The sequence below is a fragment of the Macaca nemestrina genome, chromosome 8, assembly GCF_043159975.1.
Source record: "Macaca nemestrina isolate mMacNem1 chromosome 8, mMacNem.hap1, whole genome shotgun sequence".
NCBI lineage: Eukaryota > Metazoa > Chordata > Mammalia > Primates > Cercopithecidae > Macaca > Macaca nemestrina.
The window spans coordinates 141,178,103-141,203,977 of record NC_092132.1 but is presented as its reverse complement, the minus strand read 5'-3'; the positions used below and the strand labels follow the sequence as shown (position 1 = coordinate 141,203,977).

Sequence of the window (25,875 nt, the reverse complement as noted above, 5' to 3'; positions counted from 1 at the left end):
GTCATAAAGTCCTAGAGCTTTTTCTATCCCACACTGCTTATGAAACAGAAAGAAAAAAAGAAAACATAGTTCTCTCTCCATCCACAACCTTTCCACTATATTAAATGTATATGCACAGCTTCATCAAAATGCCTTTGCTTGCTCTCATTTCAAAAGATCTTTTAAGAGAGCAAGATGAATTTAGCCTTAATACCATAATTCTTCTAAATGGTAAAACCTTTTTGGAACGTGACTTAAAATTGGAAATGCTGCAGCTTTTCATTTGTCCCTGAGACCATCTGTAAGTAAAATCCCAAGCATCCAGTTAATAGAACGATTTCTTCCAGATCTCTCTGATCACAAGAATCCTTCACAGAATTAAAATAGTTTGTGTTATGGCAAATGCAGCAGCACATGACCTCTAGTCAGAATCCTCCAGTTACAAAAATCCAGTGCTGGAGCAGAAGACAGGCTCCATCTTGATCGTATTAGAGTCTTGCTGACATTAAACACTTACAACTGCTTCCATCTAGCATGGCAGCATTCCTGAATCACATCTCTAAAGCCGCTCATAGTATCTGCATCCTTCATCCGTCACAAATTTTGTGAACTATCATCTGTTTATCTTTTCTGCTTTCTTGTGCTTCCCCTGAATGACTTCCTTCTAGCTGCTCCAGGCTGGGAATTTGGACTACCATTTGGTTTTGATTAAAACCAGACAGCCAACTCTGGAGAATTTAGGGAATAAGCTAATGGAAACTGCAAGTATGGCTTTAATTAGTGCATCAATTAATAATAGATGTTAGCTCGTCTTATAATAAGATGTCACAAATACAAACACAGAGAAAGCTGAAGTTGTTTCAAGAAAGAAGCTACACCAATTTTCCTTCCCTTATGACCCAGAATCCTCTTTAGAGAATGTGGAAGGAAAGAAGAGGGAGGTGGCCTTGGGACATCCAGGCTGTGGAGAGGCCAGTAGAGCAGCTTCATTGTTTATACCAGGGAAGCAGGAAACGGCATCTCTGACTTTAATTATCTTGCTTGGTGGAAATTGCTCAGTAATGTCTCCCTTCTACTTTATTTATGATCAATGGATTCTGCTGCTATTTATGACTTAAGCATTTTTTTTTTTTTGGTGACTAATGATCAGATCAATTATTGGGTCTACATGCTTCTTCCAAATTTCTAGAAGCTTTCAATAATAAGTGCAAGAATAATTCCAGTTGGATGTGATAAAATGAGTAACATATAATAAGAGGTAAAAGACATTTTAAACTTGTTGGCCCTAAGATCCGTCCTGTTCTTCTCTGAAATTGTAAGTAGTGTTCATTGTTCACTGTAATTCTCCATCCCTGTATGTCACAAGGGCCATCTTGTAGTACTTTCTGAAAATATTGGGTAGGTGATCACTCAAAGATGCCCAATGTTCTAACTATTATTTCTTTCCTTGTTAGATGACTACAATCTCTCAAAGTTAATGCAAATCATGAACCATATTGGACACATTTTAGATGGCAAGAATGACTTATACTATGCATGAGTTTGAAGATGAGAAGTAGTCAAATGAAAACATTTGCTCAGAAGCAGTTTTAAAAGTTTAGATCAAAGTCTTATTGACTGAAAACATGAGCATTTAGTTTTCTTGAATTTAACCTTCAACCATAGGCCAAGAAGGAAGTCTGTTGTTCCATAAATTCTTTAAAAAGTATTTATATTCATATTCAAAGTGTTTCTACTGACACAATGCCTATTTAATCTTTCCAACAATTTTGTGTGTATTCTTAAGTTTTATTTTACAAATAAAGTATTGAGAAGTAATTTTTTCACAGTCAAATGACAGAAAGTGCCCAAGTCCACACTGGAACTCAGATCTTCTACCTCCAAGCTTTGTGCTTTAATTTTTTCTCCATAAACTGCCTCCCTTGACTTCCACTTAATTTCTTTATGAAATTGGGAAGACTTCTTAAACTCTATGAGTTTCTTATACTTCTTTAAAAATAGAGACAATTTCACATAACTTACAGATTGGAAAGCAGGATGAACTTCATATACATAAATATTTGTGTATTTATGTTTATTTCCCTAAGAAAAACACTGGAGAGCAAAGGAATGAGAAATGATATTACATCTTTCCTAATGTAGCTTCCTAATGTAAAAGATATTACATCTTTCCTAATCTCTATCTCTGTCTCTGCCTTTATTACTGATATGCAGTGGTTACTCAATATTCTATCAGCACCATGCTAATTCTTAGCTACATTTTACTCATGAATACTGTATGCTGCCCCATATAATTTAGTTTCGTTTCTATTTATATTGGCTTGGGAAAACAAGAAAACTCTGGTCACAAATGCCTTTTAGATATCTAGAAACTCTTATTAGTAAGTTTCTCGTTAACATACCCTTTTCTACACAACAAATACATTATGTTTTCTTCTATTAATAGAGTTACTTCCCAAATCTTTAATTACTTGTATTTATTTTTCATTGTTCAGTTGCTTGATTCCAAACAAATCTCAGATCTTATAGTCTTATAAAGGCTTTACCAAATATAAGTATAAAGATAAATAGTGAGAAAACTTCCTAAGTTCTTAATATTGTGTCAGGAACATTGAAGGAGTTTAAAATATTTGTCCCCTTCTTTCTACTTGCAAATCTAAATACCAACTTCCTTAAATGTTTGACTATTACTCTGTACTGGATCAGCTAATCAAATAAAGGGATAGAGACAGTTAAGAACTTGAAAACAAAGTATGCAGGATAGGAGTCTGCTCCAAAACTAACAGCCTTTGTGACCTGTGTGAGTTACCTAACCGGGGTAAGGATGTCTTAGCTTCCATAACTAAGAACTGTCACAATCCAAAAAGCTAGTCCTTATAAAGTCATTGGCTAGAATTATTTTTACACTTAAATTATTCCCTTTTTTAATGTTTACATCTCTCTTTCAGGTATTTAAAGATCCTTTCTTTTCCTTTTTTTTTTTTTTTTTTTTTTTTTTGAGACAGAGTCTGGTTCTATTGCCCAGGCTGGTGTGTAGTGGTGGGGATCTCAGCTCAAGGCAACCTCCGCCTCCTAGGTTCAAGCAAATCTCCTGCCTTAGCCTCCTGACCAGCTTGGATTACAGGTGCACACCACCACACTCGGCTAATTTTTGTATTTTTAGTGGAGACAGAGTTTCATCGTGTTGGCCAGGCTGGTCTCGAACTCCTGACCTCAAGTGATCTGCCTGCCTCAGCCTCCCAAAGTGCTAAGTTTACAGGCGTGAGCCACTGTGCCTGACCTAAAGATCACTTTTCTACTTAGGTACTTTTACCTAAACAATAAGCATTAGCTATGATCATTTATCTAGTCTTTCTCCAATCGTTTTCAGGAAAGTTGAATCTGGACTTCTGTACAGAATTATTCAATGTCTCTAATGCAGTTCAAGAACACTTTATGTAAAGCAAGATCTATCCTTTGAAAATGTGTTTTACTCTTTTATGAAATAAGTAGCAACATGATTAATTCAGTACCCACATTAGACATTTGTGATATTATGAGTGGAAGTCAGCTTTTATGTTTTCCATTTTTGTTAATGAATAGGTTTATAATAGCAATGAACTTGAAATTAATACATCAAGAGAATAAATACCTTCAAAGTATTTTGAAATATCTACATGCTTATGGTTAGTGTAATAAATGTAAGAACACTTTGTCCATGAAAATTATTCCTCTAAAAATCTCTAACAATTTGCTTGTAATTAATGAAGTTACTATATTGGAAGCAATAAAAATAGAATTTATCAGTTTCTAATTTATTTTTTCAATAAGTTTTACATGTGTTTTCTTTTTTAAATATATTATCAAGCATATTTATGTATTTATTTTTATTATTTAAATTGTAGGGTACATGTGCACAACGTGCAGGTTTGTTACATATGTATACATGTGCCATTTTGGTGTGCTGCACCCATTAACTCATCATTTACATTAGGTTTATCTCCTAATGCTATCCCTCTCCCCTCCCCAGATGGAGTCTCACTCTGTCGCCCAGGCTGGAGTGCAGTGGCACAATCTCGGCTCACTGCAAGCTCTGCCTCTTGGGTTCATGCCATTCTTCTGCCTCAGCCTCTTGAGTAGCTGGGACTATAGGCGCCCGCCACCATGCCTAGCTAATTTTTCTGTATTTTTAGTAGAGACAGGGTTTTACCATGTTAGTCAGGATGGTCTCGATCTCCTGATCCCATGATCCGCTCGCCTTGGCCTCCCAAAGTGCTAGGATTACAGGCGTGAGCCACCGCGCCTGGCCCTTGTGTTTTCTTTAAATAAGTTCACTTGGACAGACACATCCAGACCAAGAAAAAACATATAATTTTGTAGTTTATATTCAATAAGCATCATGTGCATTATTAGTTTATTGATCAACTTTGTCAAAATTTTGACATCACATTTTGGTAACCATGTAGTATTCACCTGAAAGCACACATTAAAAGAACAAACCAAAGTTTGGTCTTAAATTATCAAAAGTAGCAAAATCATATAAGCTCTCCAAAACCACTGATTCCTGCTTTTGGGACTACTAATGTTGATTATCCCCCTTCATTGAAAATTATTACAGTCCAAGAATAGATATGAAAACAAAGTTATCTTGACAAATTTACAAGAAAAAAAAACCCATCAAAAAATGGGCAAAGGATAGGAACAGACACTTCTCAAAAGAAGACGTTTATGTACCAACAGACGTATGAAAAAATGCTTTTCATCACTGGTCATTAGGGAAATGCAAATCAAAACCACAATGAGATAACATCTCACACCAGTTAGAATGACAATCATTAAAAAGTCAGGAAGCAACAGATGCTGGAGAGGATGTGGAGAAATAGGAATGCTTTTACACTGTTGGTGGGACTGTAAACTAGTTCAACCATTGTGGAAGACAGTGTTGCAATTCCTCAAGGATCTAGAACTAGAATTACCATTTGACCCAGCCATCCCATTACTGGGCATATACCTGAAGGATTATAAATCATTCTACAATAAAGACACATGCACACATATGTTTATTGTGGCACTATTCACAATAGCAAAGACTTGGAACCAACTCAAATGCTCATCAATGATAGACTGGATTAAGAAAATGTGGCACATAGACACCATGGAATACTATTCAGCCATAAAAAAGGATGAGTTAATGCCCTTTGCAGGGACATGGATGAAGCTGGAAACCATCATTCTCAGCAAACTATCGCAAGAGCAGAAAACCAAATACCACATATTCTCACCCATAAGTGGGAGTTAAACAATGAGAACTCACAGACACAGAGTGGGGAACATCACACACTGGAGCCTGTAGTGGGGTAGGGTCTAGAGGAGGGATAACATTAGGAGAAATACTTAATGTAGGTGATGGGTTGATAGGTGCAGTAAACCACCATGGCACGTGTATACCTATGTAACAAAACTGCGTGTTCTGCACATGTAACCCAGAACTTAAAGTATAATAAAAAAAGAAAAAAGAAACTTAGCAAATAAAAAATAATACTGACACAGACACGAGAGCATATATGTCTTAGAAGCAATGGGTCTGCCTGCCTGTCCCATAGGGCTAGGGTACCATCAGAAACACAAAGATTCCAAGACATGCAAGATTTTGTTTAGAGAGGTCTGTGTGTGCCCTGCCCATAGAGGCTGAGGCTCTTCCTCTGTCAAAGCTTCTTTTTAATGTGAATAGTTAAGCTGACATCACCATGTGCCACCCTATAGTCACCACCCTTGTTATACCATAATATTATCTGAAATCCTCATTTCATGGCCAAAAAAAGGGGTCCATATATCTTTAGTATGTTCAAGAAATGTTCCCATCTCTTGCCTGATTGTCCAGCCCATCAATGAGAGACTGGTTAAAGAAAATGTGGTCCATATACACTGTGGAATACTCAGCAGCCATAAAAAGGAACAAGATCATGTCCATTGCAGGGACATGGATGGAGCTGGAAGCCGTTATCCTCAGCAAACTAACACAGGAACGGAAACCAAACACTGTATGTTCTTACTCATAAAGGGGAACTGAACAATGAAAACACATGGAGACAGGGAGGGGAACATCACACACTGGGGTCTGTTGGAGGGGCTGGGGGAGGGAGAGCATCAGGGTAAATCACTAATGCACGTGGGGCTTAATACCTAAGTTATGGGTAGATAGGTGTGACAAACCACCGTGGCATACATTTACCTGTGTAACAAACCTACACATTCTGCACATGTATCCCAGAACTTAAAATTAAATTAAAAAAAAAAAGTTCCCTCGCCGTGGTTGGCTTAGAGCCCACAGTCTTCAGCTTCTTTTATAACTCTTTCAAGTGAGGACACATTTTCTCCTACACTCACTGCTCCCCTGGGAAAGAAGGTGCAACTGCCTCTCTTCAGTCCCCTCAAAATGTATCTAGATTCCTACTCCTCAGTAAAAGCTCTGCTCTGGTTAAATCTCTGCCTTTTGAGATTCATTCTAACTAGTTCCTCATCCCATACTTGACAAGGCAGCACTGTGCAACATTCTCAGCCCCCCATTTGGGGGAACGAGGCAGGTATGAAATGTGACAAAGGCGTGTGTCCTTGGAACAATATTTGTTCCAATTTCTGTTAAAGCCTTTTCTGTGTTTCCTTTCAAATGGAACCATTTGAGAACCTCAGTATACATACCAAGTGAAAATGCTTCATATCTATCCACACATTCAGTGATATTAACTGTGTATTTACTGTGTGCATAGCACCATTCTATGTGTATTGTCAATTCAGCACCCACATTCGACATGTGTCATATCACAACTGCACCATTTTTTCCCAGGTGAGGCCCTCAAATGGTTCCATTTGAAAGGAAAGATGGAAAAGGGTAAATTTGTACTTTAACAGAAATTGGAATAAATATTTTTTCAAGGTTACGAGCCTTTGTCAGAACTTTATACCTACTACTTCCATCACCCTCCAAAAGGTGGGATGAGAATGTTCCCTGGTACTGCGCAGTGGGGTATGGCATCAGGAGCTGCTGAGAATGAATCTCAAAGGGCAGAGATTTAACCAGAAAAGGCACATATACACCATGGAATACTATGCAGCCATAAAAAAGGATGAGTTTGTGTCCTTTGTAGGGACATGGATGCAGCTGGAAACCATCATTCTTAGCAAACTATCACAAGAACAGAAAACCAAACACCGCATGTTCTCACTCATAGGTGGGAACTGAACAATGAGATCACTTGGACTCGGGAAGGGGAACATCACACACTGGGGCCTATCATGGGGAGGGGGGAGGGGGGAGGGATTGCATTGGGAGTTATACCTGATGTAAATGACGAGTTGATGGGTGCTGACGAGTTGATGGCTGCAGCACACCAACGTGGCACAAGTATACATATGTAACAAACCTGCACGTTATGCACATGTACCCTAGAACTCAAAGTATAATAATTAAAAAAAACACACATTAAAAAGGTAAAATTTGGAAAAAAAAAAAAAACAATGGAGAGGAAATCTGGGATGCCTCATTAAACACAATCTTACAAACAATGGAACGACTTTGGCCTCATGTAGCTTAAATGGGTGGTAAGGAATTGGTAATCAAGAATAAATATAAGGTCAGGCACAGTGGTTCAAGCCTGTAATCCCAGCACTTTGGGGGGCTGAGGTGGGAGAATCACCTGAGGTGAGGAGTTCGAGACCAGCCTGGCCAACATGGTGAAACCCTGTCTCTATTAAAAATGCACAAATTAGCTGGGCGTGGTGGTGGGTGCCTGTAATCCCAGTTACTCAGGAGGCTGAGGTAGGAGAATCGCTTGAACCTGGGAGACAGAGGTTGAAGTGAGCCAATATTGTGCCATTATATTCCCACCTGGGCGACAAGAGCAAAATTTGGTCTCAATAAGTAAATAAATAAATAAATAAATAATAAGTAAATTATGTAGTATATGGACAATTGCTAGTGAAAACAGAAAATGCAGGGCATGCTAAGGAGGGTGTGGAATGAGGGTTGAGAGGCAATCATGTTATATAATTAAATAAGAAACACCAGGGTAAGCCTCACTGCAAAGGTGGCTTATCAGTAATGACTTAAGAAAAGATGAGAGCGATGATCATATAGATATCTGGGGTCACAGAGTTCCAGGTAGAATGAACAGATAGTGCAAAGTCCTAAGGAAGTGTGTGCCTGGCGGTTTCCAGAAATAGCAAGGGAATTAATATGGCTAGAATGGAAGAAGAGAGAGGGAGAGAACTAGAAAAATATCTCAAGTTGTTAAGGAAGAGAAAGTTAGGTAGTGTCTTATAAGTAAGTACTTTCAATTTGATTCAGTGAAAAGTAGAGCCCTGGAAAGGTTTTGATCGAGATGTGGCAAGATCTACTCTACATTTTAATAAAATTACTTGAAAAGAATTTAGAGGCAAAGTAGCGAGACGAGGTCACTATGGTAATGCAGGTGAGAGAGGATGGATAGTGACTCATGTGAAGGTAATGAGAAATATCAGGTTTGAAGCTGTTGTTGTTGTAGTTCATGCCACTAATATTTGTTGAAGAATTAAATTTGCTGTATAAGAAGAAAAGAAGAGTCAAAAAAGCTTTTTGAGCAAGTGAAAGATGGAGTTGTCATCAATTGAAAAAGGAAATCCCAGAGATAAAGCAAGTCTTGTGAGATAGAGTTCAGAATTTTAGTTTTGGGCATGCTGTATTTGAGATGTCTATTAGAAATTTCTAGGAGAAGTTTTAAAGAGGCAGTTGGATATATGAATTCAAGTTTGGAAAAGAGATCTGGGTTAGAGAAATACATTTGGGAATCTCAAACATATTTGCAATTTAAAGCACAAAATTAGATGAGATTGACAAGAGAGGGTGTGTAAATAAAATAAGAGGACACATGCCTAATTGGCTATTGATTTAAGAAAGCATAGGTCACTGTTGATATTGAAAAGAACAAGTTCAAGGAATGATATGGAAAAAAATAGCATGGTTTAGAAGAAAACTGAAAGCCAAGATTGGAGACACAAATAAAGGAAAGAAAATACATGGCGTGGTAACTATCTGGGACCATGAGATGCTTTCATTAGGATGGAAGAATAACAGTGTATTTGCAAATTTTTGTTCTGTTATTTTTTTTTTAAATTAATATGGTATCTTCCCAAGGGGGAGGAGAGAAAGTATAAAAATGTTGAAGAGTGAGGAGAGCATAGAAATGTTGAAGAGTGAGGAGAGTATAGAAATGTTGAGGAGTGAGGAGAGTATAGAAATTTTGAGGTGCATTATTAAGTAGGAGACAGGGGATGGGATCTAGTGTAAAGGGGTTGATTTCAGATGGGAATGTGATGCATGTGAAAATTTTAGTGGATATTAGATATCATGATTCAGTCACTCAACAAATCTCAGCTAGCCACCTTCACAGTTGTTACCTATTCTATTTATTATTATTATTATATTATTATTATTGAACCAGAGTCTCACTCTGTTGCCCAGGCTGGAGTGCAGTGGCGCAATCTGGGCTCACTGCAACCTCCGCCTCCTGGGTTCAAACAATTCTCCTGCCTCAGCCCCCTGAGTAGCTGGGATTACAGGTATCCACCACCATGCCAAGCTAATTTTTGTATTTTTAGTAGAGATGGAGTTTTGCCATCTTGGCCAGGCTGATCTTCAGCTCCTGACCTCAAGTGATCTGCCCGCCTCAGCCTCCCAAAGTGCTGGTATTACAGGCGTGAGCTACCTATTCTATTAAAACAAATTGTTTTTGTTGTTGTTCTTCACCGTGTATTTTAAAATTTGTAGCCATGATAGGCTATTGGTTACATGATATCTATGGAGCAAAAAAAAGTTTTACAATTTTGCAAATGCTCATCTGCATGATTCTTTATCTAATACCAGCTCCTATGTTTCTCTTAATGAAACATGATACATCAAGAGTCTTGCTCTGTCGCCCAGGCTGGAGTGCAGTGGCTGGATCTCAGCTCACTGCAAGCTCCGTCTCCTGGGTTTACGCCATTCTCCTGCCTCAGCCTCCTGAGTAGCTGGGATTACAGGCACCCGCCACCTCGCCCGGCTAGTTTTTTGTATTTTTTAGTAGAGATGGGGTTTCACTATGTTGGCGAGGATGGTCTCGATCTCCTGACCTCGTGATCCGCCTGTCTCGGCCTCCCAAAGTGCTGGGATTACAGGCTTGAGCCACCTCGCCCGGCCTCAGTTCCATCTCTTAAAGTTGCAAAGAAAGGCATTATTTTTACATACTTTCCTTTCAGGTAGTATATTTTTGCTGCTGCTGCTGTTGTTGTTGTTGTTGTTATCTCTGAGCTCTTTTGCCAGTTTCTTCTTTTTCATTTTTTCAGTTCATCTCTCAGTTCTTCCAGACTTCAGTTGCTTTTGGCATTTTTCTTACGTATTTTAACAGCTTTATTGAGAGTTAACTGACACAATAAACTGTACATATTTAAAGTGAACAATTTAATTGCTTTTGACAAATTCATATGCCTGTGATACCATTGACACAAACAAAATAATGAACATATCCATTGTCGAGTTTCCTCCTGCCTCTTTGCCGTCTCTCCCTCTTGCTCCTTTCTCCCTTCTGCTCCCAAGGCAACCACTGATCTGCTTTCCCTCACTGCAGATTGGTTTACATTTTCTAGAAGTTTATGTATATGAAATCATATGTATGTACATTTTGTGGCTTCTTCACTTAGCATAATTATTTTGAGATCCATCCATGTTGTTGCATGTATCTGTCCTTTTTAGTGTTGATTAGTATTTTCATTGGAGGAATATATCACGATTTATTTATCCAGTTATTTGGTGGTAGACATTTGGGGCAATAACATTGGAATATTGTTATTTGGTCATCATAAATCAAGCTGCTATGAATATTTATGTACAGGTCATTGTATGTATACATTCTTTAATTTTCTTGTGTAAATACCTAGTAGTAAGTGGTAGGAACATTTGGTAGGCATATTTTTACCTTTTTCAGAAATTCTCCAACTGTTTTCTAAGATGGCTATACCATTGTATATTACCACCAACAATTTCTAAGAATTTTTGTTGTTACACATGCATGCCAACAGTTGGTTTGATGAGTCTTTTTAGTTTTAGCCATTCTGATAGATGTATGGTCATTTCTCATTGTGGTTTTAACTTGCATTTCCTAATGATTAATAATGTTGAGAATCTTTTCGCATGCTTATTTGTCAGCATATCTTTGATCAAGTGTCTCTTCATGTGTTTAGTCCATTTTCCAAAATTGGTTTGTTGTTTTCCTTATTTTGAGTTATGGGAGATCATATATTCTGTATAGAAACTCTTTACCATATAGGTGATTTGCATATTTTTCTAGTCTGGCTTGTTTTTTAATTTCTTTTCTTTTGAAAATGCCTTTTGAAGAGTAGAAATTTTTAATTTTGATAAATAATAACTCTCAAGTATTTTTTTCTTTTATGGATCATGTTTCTAGTCTCATGGCAAAAAGATTTTTGCCTAATCTAAGATCACAAAGATTTCTCTTACACTATATGCTAGAAGTTTTATAGTTTTAGGTTTTACACCTAGGTTCTATGACATATTTAGAGATAATTTTTTATATGGTGAAAGTATGGATCAAAGGTTTATCTTTTTAAGTATGGACATCCAATTGTTCCAAAACCATTTGTGACAATTACTTTCCCATGGAATTTTCTTTGCACCTTTAACAAAAATCAGTTGACCAACTATGTGTCTTCCCATTTCTAAACTCTCTATTCCATTTTCTTAATCTATTTGTCTATCTCCTACAATACCACACTGCATTAACTATTATAGCTTTACAGTAAGTTTTACACCAAGTATTATAAGTATTCCAAGTTTATTCTTCCTTTATAAGTAGTTTTGGATAATCTAGGGCCGTTGTAATTCTCCATGAATTTAAGAATCAGCTTGTCCATTTCTATAAAAAAGACTGTTGGGATTTTGATCAATTTGTTATTTGGATCAATTGCAGGAAAATTGACATCTTGATAATACTGAGTCTTCTATTCCATGAGCATAATGTATTTTCTTTTATTCAGTTTTCTAGTTTCTCAGTAGTGTTTCTTGCTTTTTACTGTAAGAATATTGTATATTCTTTGTCAGAATTATCTCTAGTATTTTATATTTTGAAGGCTGTTGTAAATCTATTTTTAAAAATTCCTCTAAATGTTTATTCTATTATGTAGAAATATATTTCATTTTTGAACATTGACTAGTATGCTGCTGACTTGCAAAGCTCACTAACTAGTTCCAGTAGCTTCAAAGATCCTTAATATCTACATAGGTGATCATATTGTATGTGAATAGTCAGTTTTATTTGTTTTATAACTTAAAGTCACCGATTGGTTGAGTGATTGATTGTTGTTGTTGCTTTACTCCATAGGATACAATCTACGTTACAATGTTGAACAAAGGCTTTCATAACAAATAATTATCAGAACCAAAATGTAGATGATATTGAAGTTGAGAAATCCTGCTGTATTCCTATTGGGCTAAGAATTTTTATTAGGAAAATATATGAAAATTTGAAAAATGCTCTTCTCAATATGGTTTTTCTCTTACAGTCAGCACGAAGCTTTTTTTTCTTTTTAGTTTGTTAATATGGCAAATTTCATTGATTAATTTTTGAATGTTAGACAAATATTTCATTCTTGGGATAAACCATCCATTATTATATTATCTTTTATATATTATTGAATTTAATTTGCTGATATTGAGGAAAACTATGTGTGCTCAGAGGGGATAACTGTCTGTTGTTTTATTGTTCTCTTTGTTATTGATTTCTAATTTACTTCCATTATGGTTGGAGAACCTACTATGGATGATTTGAATTATTTTGAATCTGTTGAGTCTTGTTTTATGGCCAGTCATATTGTTATTTTGGTAAATGCACTGGAAAAGAATGAGTATTATATTTTCCTGTAATGTTTTATACATGAGGTGTCTGGTTAAGGTCCAGAGAAATGAAATATTTTCACCACTATTTTGTCAAATAGGTATGAAATAGCATCTATCATACGTAAACTGGGGGCATTTCTTTAAAGAACATTTAGCTTCAATGGATGCTCACTAAGCAACCTTATATTTTCTTGGAATAGAGGTCACCTTGCTTCTGCCATTTTAAGCATTATCCAGTTTTAACGCTATATACCAGTAGGATAATCATTTATATTTTAAAAGTATTAAGTAGTTATTAGCCACATTTATGACAAGTGAATTCAGCCAATTTTTAAGTGTAAACATGTTGGTTTACACATAGTCATTCAAAAACATCATTATTGATAGAGAAATGATAATTTATTTTCTCCTCAGTGGAAGTGACATCTTAACTATAAGAATCAAAGAATACAATGATAACTGAAAAAGCATAAGCAATGCTTTATCAAACTCTTTAAAAAGTTCAATGTTCTCAGTATTTCACTGGACATATTCACATTTATGCAATATTACTTCCACAGTCTGGTCTTAATTATTATCTTGGATGAAACAATACACCAACAGTGTTTTCTTTCATGAATTTCCATGACCATGGTTCCATTTAGTATAAAAATGACAATATAAAAACTTTAAAATTTAACATTTTGTAAATTTACATATCTCATTGTAAGCTGAAGAAAAATATGTTGGGCAGCAAGTAGCAAAAATGTTGCCAAAATTCAAATGTTAGAAAAATTGTTTGAAAGAATTTGTAAAACATGTTTCATAAAAGGTTTCTTTCATCCTTATGTTGGAAGGTTCAATTTCACTACCAAAATAATACTATTGCGGAATAAAATATAACAGAATTTCCTCTACTTATATTAGTTATTTGCGGGCCAGAGTAGAGTGTGGATTATATTTGCCAAGTTCTTATGTAGACAAATGAATCACAGAAACACAGTAGCTATTTTATTTGGGGACTTGCTGAGCTGCAAGTTTTTTAATGAGTTAAAATAATATTTTGGGTCTTGAGTAGAAGGTGTGAACTATCAAAAACACAGACATTTGACTTTAAAGTTTAGGACAAAAACAACTCCACATGCGAAGTCAGTTTGAGCAACAGACCCATTGAACTTGGAGATAGAATCCCCTGGGTGATGGTCTCCATCACTGTTTACTTTGGGTTGTACAACAGTGAAGCCAATCTGATGAGGCTGAAGTTCTTCAGAGAAGACTGTTCTATCACCACCATGTATGCTTAAACACTGTCCTTATGTCTGAATAGCTAAGCCAAGATGATTATTTCCTTTTCTTCTAGATGAGGGAAGTAACAACAGTGACATTTATTACTCAACAAGAAGAAAATAGAAACCAAAGAACATAAAAGATATATAAGAGAATAGAATAAGTGAATTAGAAGAAATGTTTTTCTTAAAATAAAACGGGCCAAATAGTTTTATTACTGTTGAGCTACTTGCTGTTCAAATGCTGATTAGAAAAGAAAAAAAAGACCAATTAAATACAGCAGATGTTTTTGAACACCTACTATGTGTAAGACAGTGTTATTAGGGATTTTAAAGATAATTATAACAATTAACTTGTCACCTGATAATCTCCATAAATAATTATAGAAATTTGATATTGTTTTATTTCCCATTTTAAGTACAAGTCATTTCAACATTTTCCCCCAAACCTTCTTATCCTAAGGTCTAACTCTAATGTCTGCTTCTCTGTAAATTCCTTTCCAGATGATCCAAAAATTATACTTAATCACTCTCTTTTGTATATCCTCTTAACACTTAATTCATCTCTCTATTCAACATGGCTCATATTTAGGAAATATTGTAAAGGAGAATACTTGGAAAATATTGTAAGGGAGAATTTCAACAGTTGTATCTAAAGACTGATCTCTTACGTTTAAGAAAGTCATTCCTTGCAACTGAGAGAGAGCCTCTGAATGGAAGAAAGCAAATAGATAAGAAAAAGGGGAGCACCTATCCTTCCAGAAAGATGAGACTACTACGTTCTAGAAATCAATGGGGAAGTCACAGTCAAAATCTTAGTTTTTCCTGTAATACAAATATTTGTTACTTTCCTGCATACTAAGTTGAATAACATTTTTTTTTTTCTATTGTGAGTTCAAGGCCATGTTTATTTCTATTCCTAACATTATACTGTGAAGAGCTAGGGAAAGAAGGGATGAAAGGCTACCAGGAAATCACATGTAAGAATTAGTTTAATTAGATTCTATCCCTATCCTGGAAGGAACCAGAATTTTGAGTAGTGGAGGATGCGAAGAGAGTTGGGGGAGAAACAGAGTGTAATTTAGAGCAAGGGACATGTCTGTGCAAGAGGGTCTGTAATGACTTTTGGGAGTTATGGGAAACTGGAGTGAAACATGATGTCACCTGAGGGACGGAAGGCAAAAGTCAAAAATGAGGGATGCTTTGCAACCTTCTCTGGAGCTGACCAGTGTATTAGTTTTCTCTTCCCATATCTGTTTAGATGCTTTTTCTCTAAGTCCTCTATGCTTGCATACCAAATTTCTGGTCTTGCAAATATGTCCATTAGTACAGCCATTTCTTAAGGTAAATAGAATAATGAGATTCAGAAATAAATTTACTACAGAGTTTTTAAAATTTCCTGGAAATGCAAACCACAAAGGAAATACCGAGTTGCTTCTCTAAGAGGTGGGGGAAATTTGTAGGACAAGATACTCAGTTTCTGGTTTTTGCTTTCATTCTCTGAAGACATCTCTGTGTTTCTTGGCTTTGCTGTATGTGCGCATCTGTACGTGTGTTTCCAGATACATGTGTAGTATATACTTGAGCCAGACCACATGCCTGTGAGTCAAAACTTCAGCCTGCATTTGTCTTAAACCATGAAACTCTGGGTGTAACCTAACAGAACCTGGCAGGTTGTCTGAATAGTTCTTTCACCACTTGACCCAGAGTATAGTAAATCAGATGACATATTGTTCCAATTTTACATTAGTACTCATATTTTAATAAGAAAAGGAAGAGTGTGTTCTATCAAGATTTTTTTGAATACAAACAAAATCTAGTTACAGATCCAAACTATTACAGCATTTAATTTCGGAGTCATGAAATATAGCTTACTTGGTGAAAAAAATGAAAAACTCTCTATATACAAATATTTTACCATTTGCTATGAACTAAATTGTGTTCCCTCCAAAATTCACATGCTGAAGCTTTAATCCCCAATGTGATGGTATTTGGAGTTGATGCATTTGGGAGACAATTAGATTGAAATGAGTTAGGAAACACTCATGATAGGCTTGGTGGCTTCATATGAAGAGGAGGAGACCCCAGAATTCTCCCTCTGCCATGCGAAGACATGGGAAGAACGTGGCAGGCTGCAACTCAGGAAAAGGGTTGTCACCTGGAACTGAATTACTTGCTCACCATCTTGATCTTGAATTTTCTAGCCTCAGAACTGTGAGAAATAAGCATCTGCCCTGTAAACCACCCAGTCTATAATACTTTGCTATAGCAGCCTGAACAGGCTACTACAGCATTTTACACTGAGTTACATTTGCAGTAAAACTTAATGCTAGTCCCAGGCATGGTGGCTCATGCCTGTAATCCCGGCAATTTGGGAGGCCCAGGCGGGCACATCACCTGAGGTCAGGAGTTCAAGACCAGCCTGGCCAACATGGTGAAGCCCTGTCTCTATTAAAAATACAAAAATTAGCTGGGCATGGTGATGGGCACCTATAATCCCAGCTACTCAGGTGGCTGAGGCAAGAGAATCATTTTAACCCAGGAGGTGGAGGTTGCAGTGAGCCAAGACCACACCACTGCATTCCAGCCTGGATGATAGAGTGAGACTCTGTCTAAAAACAAACAAACAAAACCCTTAATACTAGCAACTCAATTTTTATGAATAATAGTAGTAACGTGAATAATAGTTGGAATTTGAGGAATTATTTCTTTTCTATTGCTAATAAAATTCCTGGGGGAAAGTCAATTAAGATGGGGGCTGAAATCTTACCCTTCCTTCCAAATAAATATCAGTGCTGTGTTTGGTCAAAACACGAGCCATCCTCAGCTCAGCTATCTCTAAGCAAGATGAATCAAAATATTTTGCATACTTATTTTTGGAAAGGCTTACCATATATTACAAAAAAGAAAAAAAAAAACCCTACTTATTTCTTCCACTTTAACAGTACATCCAGTTACAAAACTTTAAACTTGCTTATGTCACTCAGCTAGTTAGGGGCAAGACTCCCTCATCCCAGCACAAGGAAAGGTTTTCTAGTCTCCAGGCAGAAGCCTAAGTCTAGCTTATAATATTTTTCTCCAAAATCTTTTGTATATGCTTTGAATTTATTAAGGCTAGATTAGAGCCAAAAGAGGTTTGTTTTAAAAGCCAGAAGAGGCCAGGCTCAGTGGCTCATGCCTGTAATTCCAACACTTTGGGAGTCTAAGGCAGAGGTATAGCTTGAGCCCAGGAGGTTGAGGCTGCAGTGAGCTGTGACCATACCACTGCACTCCAGCCTGGGTGACAGAGTGAGATCCTGTCCAAAAACAACAAAACCCCACAAATGCTAGAAGAGGCTTCCTTTCCCTACTTTCTTTTACCTGTCAATTCCTGGGAGAAAACAGGCCCTGAATTACATAGCTTCATAAGGTGGGATAAGAATAAGAACATGAATGGCAAAACACAGCAAATGTTGTTAAGCCCGATAAGAATTCTGAGAGGAAAGATCTATTAACATATTCCATGTACAGACAAAGTAACTGACTCTGAATGCTTAACTCACTTGTCAAAGTCCCCACATGGGAAAGTGTGTCAGATTTCACAGCACAGTCTCTCTCTCTCTCTCTCTCTCTCTCTCTCACTCTCGATGTCTCTCTTCCCGCCCCTCGTCTCTGTCTGTCTCAGATATGGGGGTGGATTCTTACTCTGCCACAAGGTTGGTGTGCAGTGGTGCAATCATTCATTGCTCACTGTGATCTTGAACTCTTGGGCTCAAGTAACCTCTCACTTCGGCCTCTCAAAGTGCTGGGACTACAGGTATGAACCAACAGGCTAAAGCACAAACTCTCTTAACCACTGCCTTTTGGTATGTTTGTGTAATACTTCTTATTATAATTTCTCACCCTTAGACCCTCATCCCCCCATCTCTAACCTACTGTACTTGGCCATTTGCAAAATTCTTCATATTAACCCCAATTGTTCCAATGATACAACTTAAAAGGCATAAAAGTGATACATACTTTAAATTTTAATTATTTTCGAATTATATTCAAGTTGTTTTTGATAGCATAGCCCAATTAAAAAATTTGGAACTAGCCTGTGGAATAATTGTTAGATAAAATGGGAGTATTATTAGTTGAAATGCTATGTGTCATTAGTAATGCTTACATTAAAATACTAATTAATATATGGTGGAGGCAATAAAACCACCATGAAGTAAAACAAACACTCAAAAAAATCAATCCATAGAGAGAAACACTGGGTAAATATATCAAAATATAACCGTGAACAATGTTATATGTTGAGTTGAATAATGTTTGTGTTTTTGTGTGTTTTCTAATTTTGAGTATTTCCTGAATTTTTCATTGTGAGAAGACAATACTTCAAAAATGGAAAGACAAAATATGTTTGACATATAGCATATTCTAAATTAATTAACATATTTTGAAGCCCCAGTCAACAAACATATCTGTGGTTTCAGGCACAATAACTTATTTGGACTCCAGTTTCCTCATCTTAGAGTGAGTGGGAGGGACTCAGTATGAACTACAACTCATATGTAGCACGTTGTAATTTTCATTTACATTAACTTTTGAAATCTTCTCCATAATCATGAAAAGTAGACAATATTCGCTCACTTTTTCTGGATGAGGAAGTTGAGTTTCTGAGTCCTTAGGAAACAGACTGGTGCTGAGGACCAAGAATCAAAGTCATTTATTTCCAAAAAAGATGCTTAAAATCCCCTCCATCATAATTATTTTACATGCTATGATATGGTTTGACTTTGTGTCCCCATCCAAATCTCATCTCGAATTGTAATCCCCATGTGTGGAGGGAGGGACGTGGTTGGAGGTGATTGGATAATGGGGTTCTCACTGTAGTGAGCAAGTTCTCACAAGATCTGATGGTTTTATAAGTGGCAGTTTTTCCTGCTCTCTCTCTTTCCTGCTGCCTTGTGAAGAAGGTACTTGCTTCTCCTTCGCATTCCGCCATGACTGTAAGTTTCCTGAGGCCTCCCCAGCCATGTGGAACTGGCAGTCAGTTAAACCTCTTTTGTTTATAAATTACCCAGTCTTGGGTATTTCTTTATAGCAGTGTGAAAATGGACTAATATATGCTATGTCCAAATAATTTTGATTATCTAACTTGCCCTTTCTTTATGTCATATTCTTGAATATTACCTCTAATTTCCCTCCAATCTTTTTAGGTGTCGTTCATTTGACACTTATGGTGTCAAATTTATACCAGCAATTTCTAGAATATTTTACCTATTCCTCCAAAGCCTTCCTTGAACAAGCCAGTTGACTGTACCTCCTCCCTATTTTTGATACACATGCAGTAGGAATGTTAAAGCTTTACATGTTTGCACTACCTTTTACTTCATTAATAATTAGAACCATATTTTCTATTATTATTGTATTTTTCTTTTTTCCCCTTAAGTACACACACACCCCTCACTAACTGTAATTCAATAGAAGGCTCAGAACATTGTAATTTGGGTTTTTCAAGTTACATCAATTTGAGGGATAAAAACTGGAACATACTGTTCTGAAGTCCCACAGAGTGGTGTGTGTGTCCTGCAGACTCCAGCTCCCATATGGCAGGGACCATTTTCCTTCTTCTCTGCTTTATAAGAGGCAGAGATAGCTCTTTGCTCTACAGACCCTAAGTGGAAGTTAAGGTACTGATCTCCATGAAAAGCACCACTGCTCCTGCTGACCAGGCACTGGATGGTGTTTGCCTGTCATTTGCATGGCCAGAGTCAGCTGCTGTCTATTCTGAAGCCACTACCTTCTGAGTTGCTGAATCCACAGGACTGACACCAGCAATATTTTGTTGTTAGGATTCTATAAGAGTTTGCTTTATATTTTTTAAAACTTTTACTCTTGCACCACTTCATGAGTCTTTGAGGAATGGAATGGAAAAAAATATGAGAGATGTTGTGCCGACCATCACGTCTGCCCTTTGCAACACTGGCCCACACTCCTCTAACTGACCTAGCACAGCTGACTCTCACTCACTTTCTGCTAAGGTATAGGAGACTCCTTATCTCTCGCTAATCACTAATTCAATTTTTCAGTGCACATTTGTTGAGAGTTCTTTATACGCCAGACACTGACCGATGTTTTGATCACAGATCAAAAATGAGGCAAAGTTCCTTCCCCTTTGCAGTTGATATCTTTATTGTATTTAATTAAATGCAGACATTAAGAAAACACATGTATGCTAATTAAGATGACAGTTGCTATAAAGAAAAATAAGTCGGGACAAGGGTCTAAATAGTCATGCGTGCATCTTTGTGGATGGGAGTGTGTGTGCTATTTTTGATAGGTGGTCAGGAAGGAAGGCCTCTATGAGAAAGCAACATTTGAATGAAAGTGTGGGGAGACGAGTGTTACAACCAGAAAGAAGCAATTATAGATCTGTGAGACAAGCTTATCTAGATCTTCCTGCAACTTACGATTAACACATGTTAGGCACAAATGGAATCTTCAACTCTACCTTGTTTACTATAATAGTGTATAAAGAAATTGAATAGGTATCTCCAGAAAATGTTGACACAGGCAAATTTTAATGCTTAAAAGTGAAACTACATTTCTAAACAATTATTCTCTTCATAAAATGAGCCTCAGGGACATAACTGTTGGAAAGACCCATCCGTCTCCTGAAACTGCCAAACTGGATGGCAGCAAGATTTAAGCAAGGGCATGGGGGTCATTGCTCCTTAGAAAAAAAATGAAAACACCTCCTCTCAAAATTTTATTCACAATGATTCAAAAATCAGAGATTATTATATAAAACATTATGCTATATTTTGAAGTATATTAATATTTATAAAATGTTTATTGATATTTATAACTCTGATTATCTGCTTAATAGATTCTGATCAATTGCTATCCTATATAGTTCCTTTTCAGCCTAATGGAACCAGCCACGCTTTTATTTATTGATGGAGGTACAGAATTACATCACTGTTAGCAGTAATTTTTTAAGCTCTTAACACATTCAGGATGCTATGTCTGTACTGGATGTTGCACAGAGGTGGCATGTGTGATCCTGGCTCTCATATAGTTTATAATGTAGCTTTGGGGAGAGGAGATTCATCTTAGCACCAAGGAAAACAACAAAGAGTCTATGGCCATACCACTCTGAACCTGCCAGATCTTGGAAGCTAAACAGGATTGGGTCTGGTTAGTACTTAGATGGGAGAACAACAAAGAATTGGTGAACAGCAGCTCCCCCTTGTACACTGATGATATCAAGCTAAGGGTAAGCTGTAAATCATAACAAATGAAGAGTGAGAGGCACACTTCATATGGAACACAAAGTGAAGGAAGGTCTGATCTGATTCCACGGAGAGACGAATAACAGTAGGAGATTCCACTATGAAAGGTGACAAGGTAAAGTTGGAGGAAGGGAGTGGGGAAATCTAAGGATCACAAGGTTATAATCATGGAGCTGAATTACAGAGTTCAAAGCATTGGTTTAATGCAGCTCAGAGTGGTAGGTGAAAGATGTGTGTATTTTTAGAAGTGGTTACTATGCAGGAGGAATGAAAGTCTTAAGAAAAAAGCTTCTTCATTTTCAGTATTTAATTGGAACTTCTCACTATGCCAGTAAGAAAGCAATTGCTCTCATCTCCTATTTTAGAAATGATTAGAGTGAGGCTCTGAGAAGTTAAATAATCTTTACCCTGGCAGGGTGTTCACGAGTTACAGGGCAGTATTTGAACTGGGTTACTTTATCCCTGGTCACAGGCTCTTTCCCCAAGCAGTCTCTTGATTTCAAATTAATAGGCCAGCCTTGTATGGTGATCTAGAACCATTAGCCAATGGTGTTTTTTTGAAAAGAGATATTGCATATCCACATGACATGTTGAAATAACACATGTATTGAGAGAATCTTCAATCTCCTTCCTTTTCATCCTTTCTAACTATGAAGTACCAGACCATATGCACTTTAAAAATTGTCTCAGATCATCCAATAATCTGTTCCAAAGTTACTATATTTTTGGAAAACATATCACTATTGCATATTGTTAGAGATCAGGGAATTTTATGTTAAAATCCACAAATCATTAACATATTTCTTGTTAAGTAGCCAATGTACTGTTTAGGATCTATAAAAACTGGGAGTGATGAAATTAAAAGGTTGTATATCTCTGAATCTTTGTCTCTAAGCACATTAAATATGTAGTAAAAAACCATGACAGTACATTTAAAAAAAAAAACACTAGTCTGCTATTATATTAGTAGAAATTCATGCTAGAAAACTCTTACTTGTTCTCAGATCAGGAAAATAAAATCAAAGAGATAAAAGCTCTATCTTTTTATTAAACAGATTAAGAATCATGTTTTGTAGTTGTGTTCAGGTTCTACCATTCAGGCCCTCCACAGTAAACTGTGATCACATGGGACATTGAATGTTTGCTAGGCTTAATCATTCTAACCCATATTGTATGAATCTCACTGAGTGTTCTTTAATCATTTCTTTCTAATTTTTTTATTATTATTTAACCTTAAGTTCTAGAGTACATGCACACAACATGCAGGTTTGTCACATGTGTATACATGTGCCATGTTGGTGTGCTACACCTATTAACTGGTCATTTACATTAGGTATACCTCCTAATGCTATCCCTTCCCCCTTCCCCTTCCCCCTCCCCCCACCCCCCGGCAGGCCCTGGTGTGTGACGTTCCCCACCCTGTGTCCATGTGTTGTCATTGTTCAATTCCCACCTATGAGTGAGAACATGCAATGTTTGGATTTCTGTCCTTGTGATAGTTTGCTCAGAATGATGGTTTCCAGCTTCATCTATGTCCCTATAAAGAACGTGAACTCATCCTTTTTTATGGCTGCATAGTATTCCATGGTGTATATGTGCCACATTTTCTTAATCCAGTCTATCATTGATGGACATTTGGGTTGATTCCAAGTCTTTGCTATTGTGAATAGTGCCGCAATAAACATACGTGTGCATGTGTCTTTATAGCAGCATGGTTTATAATCCTATGGGCATACGCCCAGTAATGGGATGGCTGGGTCGTATGGTATTTCTAGTTCTAGATCCTTGAGGAATCGCCACACTGTCTTCCACAGTTGAACTGGTTTACAGTCCCAACAACAGTGTAAAAGCATTCCTATTTCTCCACATCCTCTCCAGCACCTGTTTTTTCCTGACTTTTTAATGATTGCCATTCTAACTGGAGTGAGATGGTACTTCAATGTGGTTTTGATTTGCATTTCTTTGATGGCCAGTGATGATGAGCATTTTTTCATGTGTCTGTTGGCTGCATAAATGTCTTCTTTTGAGAAGTGTCTCTTCATATCCTTCACCCACTTTTTGATGGAGTTGATTTTTTTCTTGTAAATTTGTTTGAGGTCTTTGTAGGTTCTGGATATTAGCCCTTTGTCAGACAGGTAGATTGTAAAAATTCTCTCCCATTCTGTAGGTTGGCTGTTCACTCTGATAGTAGTTTATTTTGCTGTGCGGAAGCTCTTTAGTTTAATTAGATCCCATTTGTCAATTTTGGCGTTTGCTGCCATTGCTTTTGGTGTTTTAGTCATGAAGTCCTTGCCCATGCCTATGGCCTGAGTGGTATTGCCTAGGTTTTCTTCTAGGGTTTTTATGGTTTTAGGTCTAACATTTAAGTCTTTAATCCATCTTGAATTGAATTTTATATAAGGTGTAAGGAAGGGATCCAGTTTCAGGTTTCTACATATGGCTAGCTAGTTTTCCCAGCACCATTTATTAAATAGGGAATCCTTTCCCCATTTCTTGTTTCTCTCAGGTTTGTCAAAGATCAGATGGTTGTAGATGTGTGGTATTATTTCAGAGGGCTATATTCTGTTCCATTGGTCTATATCTCTGTTTTGGTACCAGTACCATGCTGTTTTGGTTACTGTAGCCTTGTAGTATAGTTTGAAGTCAAGTAGTGTGATGCCTCCAGCTTCGTTGTTTTGGCTTACCATTGTCTTGACAATGAGGGCTCTTTTTTGGCTCCATATGAACTTTAAAGTAGTTTTTTTTCCAATTCTGAGAAGAAAGTCATTGGTAGCTTGATGGGGATGGCATTGAATCTATAAATTACCTTGGGCAGTGTGGCCATTTTCACAATATTGATTCTTTCTATCCATGATCATGGAATGTTCTTCTATTTGTTTTTGTCCTCTTGTATTTTGCTGAGCAGTGGTTTGTAGTTATCCTTGAAGAGGTCCTTCATATCCCTTGTAAATTGGATTCCTAGGTATTTTATTCTCTTTGAAGCAATTGTGAATGGGAGTTCACTCATGATTTGGCTCTCTGTTTGCATGTTATTGGTGTATAGGAATGCTTGTGATTTTTGCACATTGATTTTGTATCCTGAGACTTTGCTGAAGTTGCTTATCAGCTTAAGGAGATTTTGGACTGAGATGATGGGGTTTTCTATATATACAATCATGTCATCTGCAAACAGGGACAATTTGACTTCCTCTTTTCCTAATTGAATACCCTTTATTTCTTTCTCCTGCCTGATTGCCCTGGCCAGAACTTCAACACTATGTTGAATAGGAGTGTTGAGAGAGGGCATCCTTGTCTTGTGCCAGTTTTCAAGGGGAATGCTTCCAGTTTTGCCCATTCAGTATGATATTGGCTGTGGGTTTGTCATAAATAGCTCTTATTATTTTGAGATACGTCCCATCACTACCTAGTTTATTGAGAGTTTTTAGCATGAAAGGCTGTTGAATTTTTTCAAAGGCCTTTCTGCATCTATTGAGATAATCATGTGGTTTTTGTCTTTGGTTCTGATGGATTACATTTATTGATTTGCATATGTTGAACCAGCCTTGCATACCAGGGATGAAGCCTACTTGATTGTGGTGGATAAGCTTTTTGATGTGCTGCTGGATTTGGTTTGCCAGTATTTTATCGAGAATTTTTGCATCGATGTTCATCAGGAATATTGGTCTAAAATTCTCTTTTTTTGTTGTGTCTTTGCTAGGTTTTGGTATCAGGATGATACTGGCCTCATAAAATGAGTTAGCGAGGATTCCCTCTTTTTCTATTAATTGGAATAGTTTCAGAAGGAATGGTACCAGCTCCTCTTTGTGTGTCTGGTAGAATTTGGCTGTGAATCTATCTGGCACTGGACTTTTTTTATTGGTAGGCTATTAATTATTGCCTCAATTTCAGAACCTATTATTGGTCTATTCAGGGATTCAACTTCTTCCTGGTTTAGTCTTGGGAGGTTGTATGTGTCCAGGAATTTATTCATTTCTTCTAGACTTTTCTAGTTTATTTGCGTAGAGGTGTTTATAATATTATCTGATGGTAGTTTTTATTTCTGTGGGATCAGTGGTGATATCCCCTTTATCATTTTTAATTGCATCTGTTTGATTCTTCTCTCTTTTCTTCTTTATTAGTCTTGCTAGTGGTCTATCAGTTTTGTTGGTCTTTTCAAAAAACCAGATTCTGGCTTCATTGATTTTTTGGAGGGTTTCCTTCAGTTCTGCTCTGATCTTAGTCATTTCTTGCCTTCTGCTAACTTTTGAATGTGTTTACTCTTGTTTCTCTAGTTCTTTTCATTGTGATGTTAGGGTGTAAATTTCAGATCTCTCCTGCTTTCTCTTGTGGGCATTCAGTGCTATAAATTTCCCTCTACACATTGCTTTAAATGTGTCCCAGAGATTCTGGTATGTTGTGTCTTTGTTCTCATTGGTTTCAAAGAACATCTTCATTTCTGCCTTCATTTTGTTATGTACCCAATAGT

General features: G+C 36.9%; 1 protein-coding gene across 5 annotated transcripts in view; it reads right to left on the bottom strand.

Moving 5' to 3' along the window:
• Positions 1–25,875, bottom strand: part of LOC105491127 (DLC1 Rho GTPase activating protein) — a 520,902-nt gene that overhangs the window by 428,071 nt on the left and 66,956 nt on the right. The gene's annotated exons all lie outside the window — the stretch shown is intronic.